Source organism: Ochotona curzoniae, unplaced genomic scaffold (genome assembly GCF_017591425.1).
Source record: "Ochotona curzoniae isolate NIBS_2020 unplaced genomic scaffold, NIBS_Ocur_1.0 scaffold_4701, whole genome shotgun sequence".
NCBI lineage: Eukaryota > Metazoa > Chordata > Mammalia > Lagomorpha > Ochotonidae > Ochotona > Ochotona curzoniae.
In genome coordinates, this window is record NW_024467122.1 from 43698520 (window position 1) to 43713050 (window position 14531).

A 14531-nucleotide genomic window follows, 5' to 3' on the forward strand; every position below is an offset into this window, starting at 1 on the left:
AATGAAGTGAAACTTGAGAATATATTTGTTGAGCCATCTTTAGAACTTGAAAGATAACACTTTTCAATAAATGGAGCTTTATTCTCTTCTATGTTTTTCTCTTCTGTGATGTCTAATTCCACACAGAGCAAATGGGAATAATTCTGACAGACAAGAAAGTGTATGAAGCTTATAGAATGCCAGACACTGCTCTTTATGCCTTACTTATGTTTAATTCTTTAATCTTCATTGACACCTTAGGGTGGAACCAGTATTCTCCCCTATTGTAGGAGGCTGGACCATAGGAAAAATTAAATAAATTGTTCAGGTTTATGGCTAGGAAACGATTGGAACTGAGATTTAAATTCAAATTGTTCTTCACCAGAGTTGATACTAAGCTCAAAAGTAGTTGCTCATTAGAACTGATCAAAACAAAACAAAACAAAACAGCAGAGCTTATCACATCAGAAATTTGTATGTTCTGGGGCTAACATTACACAGAAATTTAGGCCTCAGCTTTTCACACCAGCATCCCATATCAGAATGCTGGTTTGAGTCCTAACTGCTCCACTTCTGATCCAGCTCTCCAGTAATGTGCCTGAGAAGGTATCGGAGCATGATCCAAACACCTGGACCCCTGTCACTCATGTGGGAAACCTGGAAGGAGTCCCAGGCTCTTGGCTTTGGCTGACTGAGACTGGACTATTTCAGCCATTTGCTGAAGGAATCAGTAGATGGAAGGAAAGATCTCTGTCTGTAACTCTGACTTCCAAATTTTACAATATGGACAAAGAAAGCCTTGGATGTTCTGTGTATAAACTATTACTGTAATGTGCCAAGGCTACTTCAAAATATTTGTGGAAAAAAATGGATTGGAAAGATAAGTTTATTTTAGGGAACAACATTTTTAAGAACTGTGTGCAGGTTTTTCTTTTTTTTTTTTTTTTAAAGATTTATTTTTTATTATTTTTTATTGGAAAGGCGGATATACAGAGAGGAGAGACAGAGAGGAAGATCTTCCGTCCGATGATTCACTCCCCAAGTGAGCCGCAACGGGTCGATACTATGCCGATCCGAAGCCAGGAGCCCCTTCCGGGTCCCCCCCCGCGGGTGCAGGTTCCCAAAGCTTTGGGCCGTCCTCGACTGCTTTCCCAGGCCACAGGCAGGGAGCTGGAAGGGAAGCGGGGCTGCCGGGATTAGAACCGGCGCCCACATGGGATCCCGGGCGTGCTAGGCGAGGACTTAACCACTTGCGCCACCGCGCCGGGCCCATGTGTGCAGGTTTTTCAATGTGTACTTTCCATAAGCTTTTTGAAGATTTCCTTGATTAGAGTTCGCTCATAACTGTTATATAAATATATATTACATGATCTATGCATTAAGTGTGTTAAGCTTCTACTTGGGATGGCTGCAGCCTATATTGGAATATCTGGGATCTGTTCTCACCTCTCTTTCTGATCCAGTTTCCTGCTCATATTTGTGGGGAAGCATCAGAAAATGATCCCAAGTACTTGGGTGTTTGCCACCCATGTGAGAGACCAGATAAAGTGACTGGTTTCAGCCTGGCTGAGCCTTGGCTGCACTCATTTGGGGAGTTAGTGGATAGAAAATTTCCCTTTCTCCCTCTCTCTGTCCCTCTCTTTCCTCCCTTTCCCTTTAATTGTCTTTAAAGGAAATCGATTTTTAAAATGAAAATAAAAAGGAATTTGGCCTGGAGTAATTGCCTAGTGGCAAGGGTCATTGCCTTACATGCACCAGAATGCCATATGGGCGCCAGTTCACATCCCACTTGCTGCTCTTTCTATCCAGCTTCCTGCTTGAGGCCTAGGAGGGCCGTGGAGGATGGCCCAAAGCTTTGCGACCCTGTATCCATGTGGGAAACCTGGAAGAAGCTCCTGGCTCCTGGTTTCATATTGGCTCAGCTCTGACCATTGCAGTAACTTTGGGAGTGAAACAGCAGATGGAGAATATTTCTGTCTCTCTTCTGTAAAATTTTACTATCTTAAAAATAAATAAATAAATAAAAAGAAATTATAATAGGGTGTGAAGCAAATAAGGTTTTGCCTCAACCATTCTATTTCTCAAAACTTTTTCCTGGACATTGTTAAATAAATATATTATGTGGAGAAGAAACTAGACTGCTGTGGCAGTAACCACTGGAGACATTAATTTTAAACAGGGAGATCAGAGAATGCCTAATTAGTTCCTAGTCTAAATGTTGGGTTGATATCAGTTTCTTCACACTAAATACCCATATGAGAACGTTTGATTATAAACTTCATGTGGTTGAAAGAAGTAAAATTGAAATCAGTGTTTTTGTAATCCACATCCAACTTTAGTAGGCTTGTGGAAGTGGCGAAAATCAGAAAGATATCATTTCATTTGTATTTGCTAAGGGTTAGTACGTGATGAGACAATTTCCTTGTGCTTGTCCCACAGTTGTAGTGTTGTTATATCCAATATTGTTTGCAACTTTTGGTGGAATTCTTCCTTTTTCAAGAAAAGAAGGAAGACAGGAAGGAGGAATGGAGAAAAAGAGAACAAATAAAGGAGGAAAAAAGGAAGGGGTTCTGTAATTAGGAATGAAATAAAACTGGAGCCACTTCCTACTTGAGGACACCAGATTCCATTTGTTGCAAATATTTGGTTTCATTCATTCATACATACTCAAATAGTCTTGTCAAATATTCTTTGAACACCTGCTTTAAACAACTCATATTTTATAATACTGGCTATACTGTCACTTATGGCATGGTGGTTTCTCATTTTTGTCTATCATAAATCATGCTTTGACTTATGAATGTACAACTTAACTCTTTATAACAGACCTTCACTCACAAAGAGGATTATTATTCTGGGACAGATTCACACAAATGGCTTTTTTTCTTCTTGAAGAGTAAGAACATATTTTCAATATTTTAGAATGCAGGTTGGCAAGCTGTTCTGCGGAGTGAAGTGATACCCATTTTTGACTCGGCAGGCCATAAGGTCTCTGTTACTAGGCTGCTTCTCCTCCTCCTTTATTTCCTCCTCTGCAGCCTGTACTCCTTCAGAAATGAAAAGAGAAGACAGACTGCAAGTTCCGTTTGACCCTTGATGCTATAGTTGTCCTTGTTTTAGTTATATGTTAGCAAGTAGCTATTCACCAGGAATAATTTGTTTTATAGTAACTTCCCTCTATTACTTTGTCTCTATTTTATTCTTTCCTTTTTTAAAAAATAAAAAATTAATTTAAAAGGCTCAACCCAGGAGTCTGGAATTCTAACCAGGTCTACCATGTGGGTGGCATGGCCCCAAGCATTTAGATACTTTTCATTGCCTTCCTAGGCTCATTGGTAGAGAGCTGGATTTTGGAAGTAGAGCAGCTGGGACTCAAACTAGCACTCATAGGATACAACTGCATTATAGGTGGTGACTTAACGCACTGTGCCACAATGCTGTCCCCACCCCACTCCACCCCCTGGCCCCATATAGTTTTAAGGTTGCTTTGGGGACATACATTCATTGAATTGTTCATATACTAGGTTATAATTTCTTAATGGTAAGCTTTACATTTTCTACTGTTTTTTTTTTAATAATTCCTCAAGTTTAATACTTTATGCTCAGTTCACAATATTCTAGTTGGCCTAATAATGCTTAGGATTCTGATTCAAAAACCCATGTTCCACATTGGAGTGTCTAGATCTGAGGCCCATCTCTGGCTCTGGATCCCAGGTTCCTATAATGCATCTCCTGAATGGTAGCAAGTGATGGCTCATGTTTGTGGGTCTCTGCTATCCACTAAGGTGACCTAGACTGCATTCCTAGTTTCCTAGCTTCCTGATCCTGTCCATTGCACACATTAAATAAGTGAATCAGGGTGAGAGCTCCTGTTTCTCTTTTCATCTTGATCAAATAAAAATTTCTTCTAATGACATTCATTTTGTTAGATACCAAATCCAAACTAATCGACTTCTATGTATTACTGTCTGAAATGGCTAGGGAGCATGCTCAGCTTCAGCTTATAAAACCATGGCTGTGTTCTTTCCTGAAAACATTCCTCTTTTGGATACAGTGGTTTCCATGTTAGGAAACCTAGTGTTGCAAAAAGAGGAAACAAAATTTCTGCAAATGATGTGGTGCATGTGCTAGTGAGAAAACTCATTGGTTTTACCTCTACTTCTTAGTCCCCAGATCTGTATACTTTGAGAGGAATGGGTCACCATATTTTTCCTATTTTGTGAAGGTACATATTAATATCTAGAAAAATTACAAAGATTTGTGCTGACATCAAAGATGGGAAAAATGCAAGGATGATGATTCATGAAATATTTCCACTTAAATGCCTTTCTGGTTAGTGAGAAACCTAGAGGGCTTTTAATGAATGACTGGGTGATTATGAACTTAATTAGCTTGGAGTGCCAACTGCACTAGTTGTTTCAGATATAATGTCCCTAGCAGAAATACCCCCATGGGACCTGATATGCTCTTTTGATTTGGAATGCGTTTTATTTTCGTACTAATGAATTCGTTCTCATCTGGAAGGACAGTGGTATACCACCAGAGTTCCCATTCTATGTCATGATATAATCTGAAGGGAATTTGATCATGCTGATAGCTCACAGAAGATTACACTGATCCACTACGTGGCTGCTGTTATTTTAACTGGGTATGGTGAGCACCAGTAACAAGTACCTTACTTAGAACACTAACATGCTCCAAGGTGAGAAATAAGCACCATTTATGATGCCTCTTATTATATCAGGAGTCCCAACAAGACACAGATGGTACATTCATGAAGGCATAAAAAGAATATAAAAAATGAAAAAATTAATAACAAACTTAATGTAACTTGTGAGATTGTGTCCAGATGGAAAAGTGGGTTGAGGAGAGAACAGGTTTATGAGATTCCCAGGAAATAACAGTTGCAAAAATTCTTTAACAGCCCTACGCCTGAAGGGGAGGAGAAGAGAGACAGTGTTACAGAAACCAAATAAGGAATGTAAGTGTGGAAGGAAGAATGCTATATAGCAAGAATTTGGGGTATAGAAGAAAGTAGCTACATCTAAAACCTTAAACCAGAAGGGGTAGAATGGCATGGCTCTTTGTCCCTTAGCTCTCACATTTCTACTCTTTGCTGTCTATGTTAGGAATTCTCCACTAGCTGTCTACCCTATTCAGATCTGGGGATTTGGTGTGTACTTTGTGGCACAGAGGGTCAAACCATCGCTTGTGATACCAATATTCCTATTTTGTGAGACTGGTTCAAGTCCTACTGTTGTTCCTCTAATTGTTTGCTGATAATGCATCCTGGGATGCAGTAGATGATGACTTAAGTGCTTGGGCCCAGGCTACGCATGTGTGAGATCTGGATGGAGTTCCAAGATCCTAACTTCAGGCTGGCCTAGCTCTCAGTATTTTTGGTATATGGCATCAACAAATGGATGGAATATACGGTTATTCTCTTTTTCCCCTACCTTCCCCCACTTGCTTACTCTCTATTTCAAGTAGCTATGTGTAAAACAAACATTTTTAAACATTAAGTAAAAGATTTGGGAACTATGAAGCTGACTAGAAAAGATTTGGGAACTATGAAGCTGATTCTAAAAAAAATTATTTCTTCCTTTTAAAGGCAGAATGACACAGATGAAGTGAGAGACACAGAGAGGAAGGGAAGGAAGTAGAGGAGTGGAGGGAGAAACACACAGAGAGGAGACATTCATCTTTCATCTGCTGGTTCACTCCCACAACATTCAGGGCTGGGCCAGGCTGGAACCTGGAACCAGGAATTCCATCCAGATCTCCCACATGGATGGCAAGAACTCAAGTACTTAGTTTATCATCTGCTGCTCTCCCAGATGTTTTAGTAAGGAGCTAGATCATTATTAGAGTATCCAGGACTTCATCCAACTCTCCAACAAGGGAGTCTGGTATTGCAAGTACTGGGTTAAGTCACTACACCACCCTCCCTGAGATCCACTGGTCTTAAACTGTGTGGCAGGGTGATCCAAGATGGCTGTTTATTGAGGAACTGCCAATCTTGGCATCTCCAAGTTCTTCCTTCTGAGTTGACCATGTTTCTCCCATAATAACATTTCAGTATCTGATTAACCCAAAAGACTAAAATGTGTTCTGTCATTTAAAAAAAAAAAGCTGAGGTGTGAGAATTCATCTCTCAGGAAGCATGTGGTTACTTCCTCTCTGCTTTTTGTGGCATTGGTTGTGTCTGGTGCACCCCCTCATCCAGAGGATAAACGTTGTTGAGAGGGGGCAATCCTTTAGTGTTAAGTAAGGCTATACGTGTCTCTCTACCATATAACCTGCATTCCAAATGTTTTCTGTTCTCCCTTGCGATTCCTCTTCAGTTTGTAATTACTTTAAAATGTGTTGTCTAGTTTCCAAATTCTTGGATTTTCACGGACATGTCTGATATGCACTTGTAAAGACTATGCATTGTACCGTTATTAGATGGAGTTTTGTATAGGTATCACTGAGGTAAAATGGGTGGTTGGTGTTATTTAATTCTTCCATGTATCTGTTGATTTTCCTGTTAGCCTGTTGTTACTAAACAATAGAGTGTCAAAATCCCCAAGGTAATTGTTAATTTATATATTTCTCACTTCTGATACTTTGATGATGTGATTTAAAGTTCTGGCCATAGATACAAACAATATACATTTAAGATTTTTAGGCTTTTTGGATGAATTCTCTGCTTCATTGTGGTAGAACCATCTCCCATTTTTTGTTTTCCCTTAGGGCTTTGCTCCTGGGCTGCAGACTCTGACAAAAAGTCTATACTGAATCCTTTCTTCAGTTTTCCATATACAATTTGTTTTCTCTGGTTACTTTTATATTTCTTTAAGCATTGTTTTCAAAATATTATTTATTATGATTTCTCTGTGTTTATCCTGCTGGAGGTTTATTGAGCTACTTGGACCTGTGGGTTTATAATTTCATCAAATTTAGAATATTAAAGTGAATATCGGTTTGAATGTGCTCCTCTCCTTCCTCATCCTCTTGCTGCTCACTGTGCCTATGCTAGACTTCCTGGTAACGTCGCTTGAGCCACTGGAGCTCTGTAATTTTTTTCAAGCAAGAAATCTCCCTATAGAAAGCCTAGGCAATAAGTAGCTCAGCTCTTTTATTTTCATTTCCTTAAAAATGGTGGAACTGGGCCTGGCACAATTGCCTAGTGGCTGTAGTCCTCACCTTGCTCACCTGGGATCCCATGTGGGCACTGGTTTGTGTCCTGGCTGCTCCACTTTCCATCCAGCTCCCTGCTGGTAGCCTGGGAAAGCAGTGGAGGATGGCCCAAAGGCTTGGGACCCTGCACCCGCGTGGGAGACCTAGAAAAGGCTCCTGACTTTTGGTTTCAGATTGGTCTTGAGTAGTGAATCAGCAGATGGAGAATCTTCCTTTGTCTCTCCTTCTCTCTGTAAATCTGACTTTGCAATAAAAATAAATAATTTTTTTAAAAAAGTGGAATTTCATGGCTTGCTGCTGAAAATCTAAAAAATAGTTTGTATAGTTTGTTTGGTTTATAATTGTCACAACGGGTTAGTTGCATCACTTGCCGTTGAACCCTAAGCAAGGTTTAATTTCCAATTTCATTGTTTTCTTATCTTCCAAATGGGTTTTTTTTTCTGTACCTGCCTGATAGGATTATTGTGATGCTCTTCAAGGATAAGTAATGTATGTACATATTCTACGTGCAGAACAGTAGTCACCTATAACAAAATGGATCTGCTGGCCAAAGTGATAGATCAGTCCTCAGTTAAGGTACTGGGTGCAATGCAGGGCTCCTCATGAGTACTGAAGCCTGGTCGAAGAAGGGAGATAGCAAAACTCTTCTGCTTAAGACATTTGGGCAAAAGGTAATGATGTGGGAATCTAAATGGTGTGAAGCAATGTGATATACTTTCACTCCAGCTGTGTTTACAATGATGCCCAGAGCTGTGTTGTTCTCTCAATCTCTTAAATGTTCACCATCAATACTAATACATTTGCCTGCCTTTTTGTTTATGTGTCTCATTATGAAGAGTCATTTTGTGAGTCTCTAAATATCATCTCTATTTGGAAATGAATTTAAAAAAATCATATGTAGCACATTCATATTTTATCTTCTAAGGCTTACTATTTTATGTTTTTCTTCCTTACCATGCCTACGTAGCTCTCAAGATAATTAGTAGTTCCACAATACTCTCCAAGAGTTGATCTTCCCACTAGTACAACTATCCATATAATAACTGAATAATGTGATATGAAAGGGGGAGAATGCTATTCAAATTTATATATAATGAATGCTATATGGCATTCTTACTTTTCACTTCAATAATGATTTTTTGCTAGTAACTAAATATATTCCATATACTCAAAGATAGTGTTTTTGATAACTTATGTATTTGAAATACGATCTAATTTCTTAAACATTTTTCTAGAATAGACTCGTAATGTCTCTCTGATTTCTATATCCTTCTGAATTTGATCCTTTCCTGTTAATTTCTGCACCAAACCTCGCTCAGATGTATGTGCTTCTGCTTTGTGACAATTCTCAGTATACTTTGTATTACCATCTTCAAATTTGTGTGCTGCTTTTCAAGTGTTCAAATATTCAGTGTAACTGTAGCAACAATTGAGTCTCCTGATTTGAGTCAGTAATATTTGCCCATCATCTTCATAGAAAAAAAAAAGACCATGGAAGGAGGTTAATGTTTTAATCATAATGATATCTATGTATACACCTCTTTAAAAATGCTGTTCTGTTTAATGCTATAACTATGAATAGTTTGTTCACAGTTCTAGGCTCATGTGTTGGACTTACCGAGAAGTGTCCTCGAGTGTTTATGAGGGACTGTGCCAAGCTGTTGATCAATCACTTATGCAAAGTAACTGCATTTGTTAACAAGTTTTATTTTTAGAACCTCAACAGATTTTGGATCTCATGCACTGCAGTGCTGTTGCTAATTTTTCTGAGCTTAATGACTCTTTGTCTTCTTTGACAAAAAAATAAAATTAAATAAAACAAAACTCACACCACTGTTTAATACATCCTCATTATCTATAAGCTTCTTGACTTAAAATAAGGGCTTGTTTGCTTCCTTCAACCAATCTGTCCACTCCAAACTTAGCAGAAGTATCCTAAAAGAAAGTAATTTTGAGACAAGCTCAGTTTCAGACATGTGCTTACTATCCTCATCTTACTGATGAGGAAAAGAGAACCTGGGGAGGTTGGTAGCTTCACCAAGACCAGACAGACTTTGTAACCTAATAAAGGCAATAGAAGTTGAGCCAATGTGTGCTGTTAACCATTCACATTTACTTCTGTCTCAGATAATTCCCATCTGTGAATTGATGATAACTGCTAGTTTAAATAGCATAAAAGATTTCTCTAGAACTTGGGTTTCTATTCTGTGTTTGTCAATAACTAGGATCTCTCTGAAATATCACAGCCTTTCTGGGCCTCAGTTTCCTCAACCATAAAATAGGCGGGTAACTGAGGAGTCATACAAGATCCCTTCCAGCTGTGAATTCTGTTTGATTTCGTTTGGACTAAATTGGATTTTGAGCAACTAAATGTCATTGCCTTTGCTTGATGACTAAGTTATTTTTCTCAATGATTCCTGTACTCACTGTCCTTCCTTTACCTCTTGACTCAGTCTTCTTCCACCTGGCCAGCTGTTGATCCTTGCTCATACTTCCTCCACCTACTCCCAGTGAGAGATAATGGGATAGACAGATAAGACACATTCTTAAAATTCTGACTGCCTACCTGGTCTGATGACATTGCATCATTTAATACATTGAAAATGAGAATGTGGGATTGGTGCGGGTTGATTTCTAATTGACAAAAACCATGAAGACTGTTCTTTTGTTAAAGCTCTGTCTTCCTGGATAAACATAAATAGTTATGCACACAAGCATACGCCCTTCTCTCTAATACACAATAATGTCATTCTCCATTAGATACACATCTAGATAGCTACCTGTCGTACTGGTAAATATATGTTTGAATAGCCTAACAGAAGAAAACCTGCTAATCTTTGCCTTTTAGTTATGATACACACAGCAGAGAAAATTTTAAATTCCTGGACTTATTTTAATTCAGGTATGATGGATGGTCTTAGAAAATACAATGCGAGGGCTAAACTTGTGAAAGTTTCAAGCTGAGATGTCTAGCTCTTTTCCCCAGCCTGCCTCTCTCTCTGTCTCTTTCTGGCATAACCACTTCATGATTACTGTCATGCAAGAGCTCTGACAGGAAAGGTAGAACAGAAGGCCTGAAAGGCATTATAATTTTGTTCCTTGGGGAGTTCTGTCCAAATCTGATGATTTTGTGGTAAGATTGAAAACTTTTCTCTGAAAGTGGATATATAAACACATATTACCTATATTCTTTAGATGATTTAGGCTAATGCCTGAAAAATACTATTTTTGATGAAATTATTTTGTATGTGGATTTTGGATAGGGGTGAGGTAATCAGGGTGCCATGATTTTCACGTGATTTTCTTTAAACTTCATTAATTGTTTTTGGTGCTAATTAAAAATCATGAAAACAGTTTGTTAGACCTTCTTACACAGACAGTTTAAACTTTTCAGGACTTAAAACGATTCTATCCGTGGCAGATGATGGTGGAAGAGGCAGCTGTTTGATTAAATAGGACTAAAATCACAATGGCTTACAGCAAACGTTTGCTGTTCTCATTCATTGGCTTGGAAGTTGACTAAGGTTCATTTGATCTGGTATAGTTTCAAGTGAGCTTGGCTCCATACTGCGGGAGTCTCTGTTTGGGTTTAACCGCATGTGTCTAGTTCCAGGCTTCTCAGGGTATCCTCGCCTTGTGATGATGGCAGAGACACAAAGCAAGGCGTGAAAACACACAGTGACTCCTAAGAACCTTGCTTGGAGTTGGTGTACTGTTACATTGTTTATTTTCATTTGGCCAAAACAAGTCCCAGGGCAGGGTAGATGTGCAATACAAACTACAGACACAACCAGAAAATGCTCTGCTGAGGTTATAATAAATGGAGGAACTGAGGAAGTGAGAACAGTCACTCTACCACAGAGATAGACACTGATTTCATTTTGGGAAGATGAGCTATGGACATTGCCTCCATTTTGAATGGTGTATTACTTTTTCTTTGTATCTGCTTCTGTTAATTTGATCATTGATGGCAAAACCCCAGTCTGATGTTATAGGTTAGCATCAGGAAGTGCAACTCATCACTTGAATGGAAAAAGCACAGACTTTGAATGTGACCCTAAGGTAAGTCACCCCTCCGTTCAGTGTAACTATGCTGTATGTCATGTTAACCATGCTCAACTATAGACTTAATCTGTGTGTGTTCCTGTGATCAATTAACCTGTTCAAATGTCTTTCAGAAACAAAATAACTCATTAATGTGGAATAACAGACTTAACCTGCACACATAACCAAATCCATAAGCCTCAGCTTTTCACAAGATGTTTCATGAAAATCCAACACCCCAAAATCTGCATCAGAAAATTAAATGACAGTTGGTGGTTTAGACAGAATTATTAATTTCCTGTAATTTTCTTCTCTCTCTATTAAATTGATTCAGCTGGAGAAAGTAGTGTGGGCATTAATATTTTGATAAATATAGACATGTTTTATTTCTAACTGAAAGAACTTGTGCCTGTATTACCAAAACTCTCCACATAGAAAATCACTTGGTCCTTTTGTGATAGCCTTTGGAGTGATGCATTGGTCCAATTTTTTAACCTCCTTTGTCAGATTTTTAGGATAAGAGTTTTATGTTCCTTATTTCTGCCCTTGATCCTTTCCTATCCTAATGATCTTGATTCAAATGATTACACATCATGATTTTACCTTGTGTGTTTTCCTTCATAGGGATATTGTCTGGTTAAACATCAAGTGTTAGAAATGGGCTCTTTAAAACTTAAACCATTTCTAGAACACAGCTGATTTTTATTGTTCTTGTTTTAATTTTACCTCTTTTTTTCTTCTAAATAGAGTGAATTGGATTGTGCTGTTTCCTTCATTGCTGTGCTGTTAAATAGCCACTCTGGGTGTGTGACTGTGTGTGTGGGTATTTACATAGGCGTACACTCTGTACACAGACATATGCACGCACGCACATGTGTATAGCTGTTTGTTTTATCTCATTATCCCAAACCCTTTCAGTATAGGAATTTTCCACTCTCTCATATGTAAACAATGATTTTATACTTACCAGACAATGTGCCTCTGATCTTTTAGGTGTCTTACCTTAGGTGGTGTCCATTGTGTTTTGTGATTACGTATTTAAATGTTTCATGTTGTTTTGATAATCTGTGTACACTTTACTCAAAGCCAGCAGCTTCTCCAAAATAAAAATGAAAAGGGAAGTGGTTTAAATTGAAATCTAATTAGGCATTGATACTTTTCAAATATTGCAGTAGCATGGAGAGGTCACACTGTGAACTAAGGAAAATAATTGTTTCCTTTTGGCGGGGGGCAAAAATTAGTAGAAATATTCAATGAGGTGAGTTAGCCATGGGTGGAAATCAAATCAGTCTGAGCCTTAGTTTTGTAGCCTGTTGAAGTGTAGGTGACACTGTTTTCTTCTTGCGGTCTCCATGAGGACAAGGTACAGGTAATTAGTAGAGTTCTTTCAAGGCATTCATTGAGGTACCTTGTAGCACATAATGTCCTGCAGTAGAAATCAGATAGAATAGCAAAGGGCATGGCTAGAAATGTCCTCAGGCCCTGGTATGTGGCGCATGTGAACGAGAGCCTCGTTTTCCCATTGTAGACACACTATGTCTGCAAATAAGAGTAGACTTGGAAGACCTTGAACTCTCATTTTTTTCTTTCTGGCTGCCAAAAGGTGTTTTGCAGATAACCTGTCAGAGGGCACCCGTAGAAACAATTTGACCTGTATCACCTTTCAGTGCAAAGTATGGCTGGAAATCAACAAACTGAATGAACAAACAAAAAACTTTAGCTGTTTTCAAATTACTTTTTTTTTTCTGAAATGCTAGTGTAATATCAGGAAGAAGCATGTTATCCCACAGTCCCTTTGCTGACTTATTCCCAGCTCAAGTTCCTTGTAAGTCGACTTTTCACCAAGGTGAAAGCTGTTAGCTGCGTCTGGGTCTCTGCCAAGCAAACTCTTATGAGGATTATGTGTAATAAACACCCTACCACACATCCAGCAGTAATCCCTTTGCTAAAGTGCATTGAGCCAGGGCTTTAACTTCTGTCTAGTTGCTCAACACTTTCCAAGGTTGTCTAGCAGAAATTAAAAGAGGGCTAGGAACTTGAATGTTGTGAGACTTAAAAGGTGATCTAATCTAATGTTTTTTAACTGTGTTCTAGGAGAGCACTAGTAGCCTACAACATCTGTACTGGATTTTGTGGTCAAATAAGTTAGGAAGTCTATATTATAAAGAGTTAATATTCTTCACTAAAGGACATATCAAGGTCTTTAAAAGGTGACATGAGCCTTGTCACCCCAGAGAATTCAGTGTGCAGCTGTTGTCACAATTATTTGAACACAGTTTCCTTTTTGTTGTAAAACATACATTGCCATTTCAGAAACGTCAGGGGAAAAGTCAGTGTGGATTTTAGAAGTAGGACCTGTAGTGTTTTAGCCTGAGTTTATATCCTAGCTTTACTATTAAGCAAGTTTATGATCTTTTGTGCCTGAGTATATTCCTCATGATCAGCTATAGGCTATCTTTTAAAAAAAAAAAAAATTGAAAAACAGCATGGGGCCCGGCGCGGTGGCGCAAGTGGTTAAAGGTCTTCGCCTTGCACGCCCGGGATCCCATATGGGCGCCGGTTCTAATCCCAGCAGCCCCACTTCCCTTCCAGCTCCCTGCCTGTGGCCTGGGAAAGCAGTCGAGGACGGCCCAAAGCTTTGGGAACCTGCGCCCGTGTGGGAGACCCGGAAGAGGCTCCTGGCTTTGGATCGGCATAGTATTGGCCCATTGCGCTCACTTGGGGAGTGAATCATCGGACAGAAGATCTTCCTCTCTGTCTCTCCTCTCTGTATATCCGCCTTTCCAATGAAAAAATAATAAAAATAAATCTTTAAAAAAAAAGAAAAACAGCATGAAAAATAGTGCCTGGCCTGTAGCTGATTATTTCTGTGCTAGCATGGCTTATGTGAGAGTGAGCTAGCATAATCCTCTCTTCTGCAGATGACAAAAGAGAGTCCCAAATAGTTTCTTCATGCAATACTCACCGAGTTGACAAAACTGACCAATGCCACATTTCCCATGTATGATGTTTCTGTCCCCAGGAACAAAGATGAACAGGATACACTTGTAGTCCAGGAAACATGCACACACTAGTGATTTGGCCCAAGTGACATATTAAATAGTACAGCCAGCAACCTAGACCTCTTGAATTCTGTCCCTACCCCTGATTCCATTCTGTGTCAACAGGAACTGTGCTGCCTTTATTGGAAGCAAGAATATGGAGCTCAGGGTAGACAGGCATATTTTAAAATTGATGATAAGTACCCATATCTTAATTGTTTTGTTAACGCAATCCAGAAAGCACACTTACAGGAAATACTTCTAGAAAAAAGGAAACTAAAAATA

The 14531-nt window shown here is 38.9% G+C and overlaps 1 protein-coding gene across 2 annotated transcripts in view; it reads left to right on the forward strand.

Annotated features, from left to right (window-relative positions):
* The window catches only part of FMN1 (formin 1), a 360709-nt gene that overhangs the window by 60196 nt on the left and 285982 nt on the right, over positions 1–14531 (forward strand). The gene's annotated exons all lie outside the window — the stretch shown is intronic.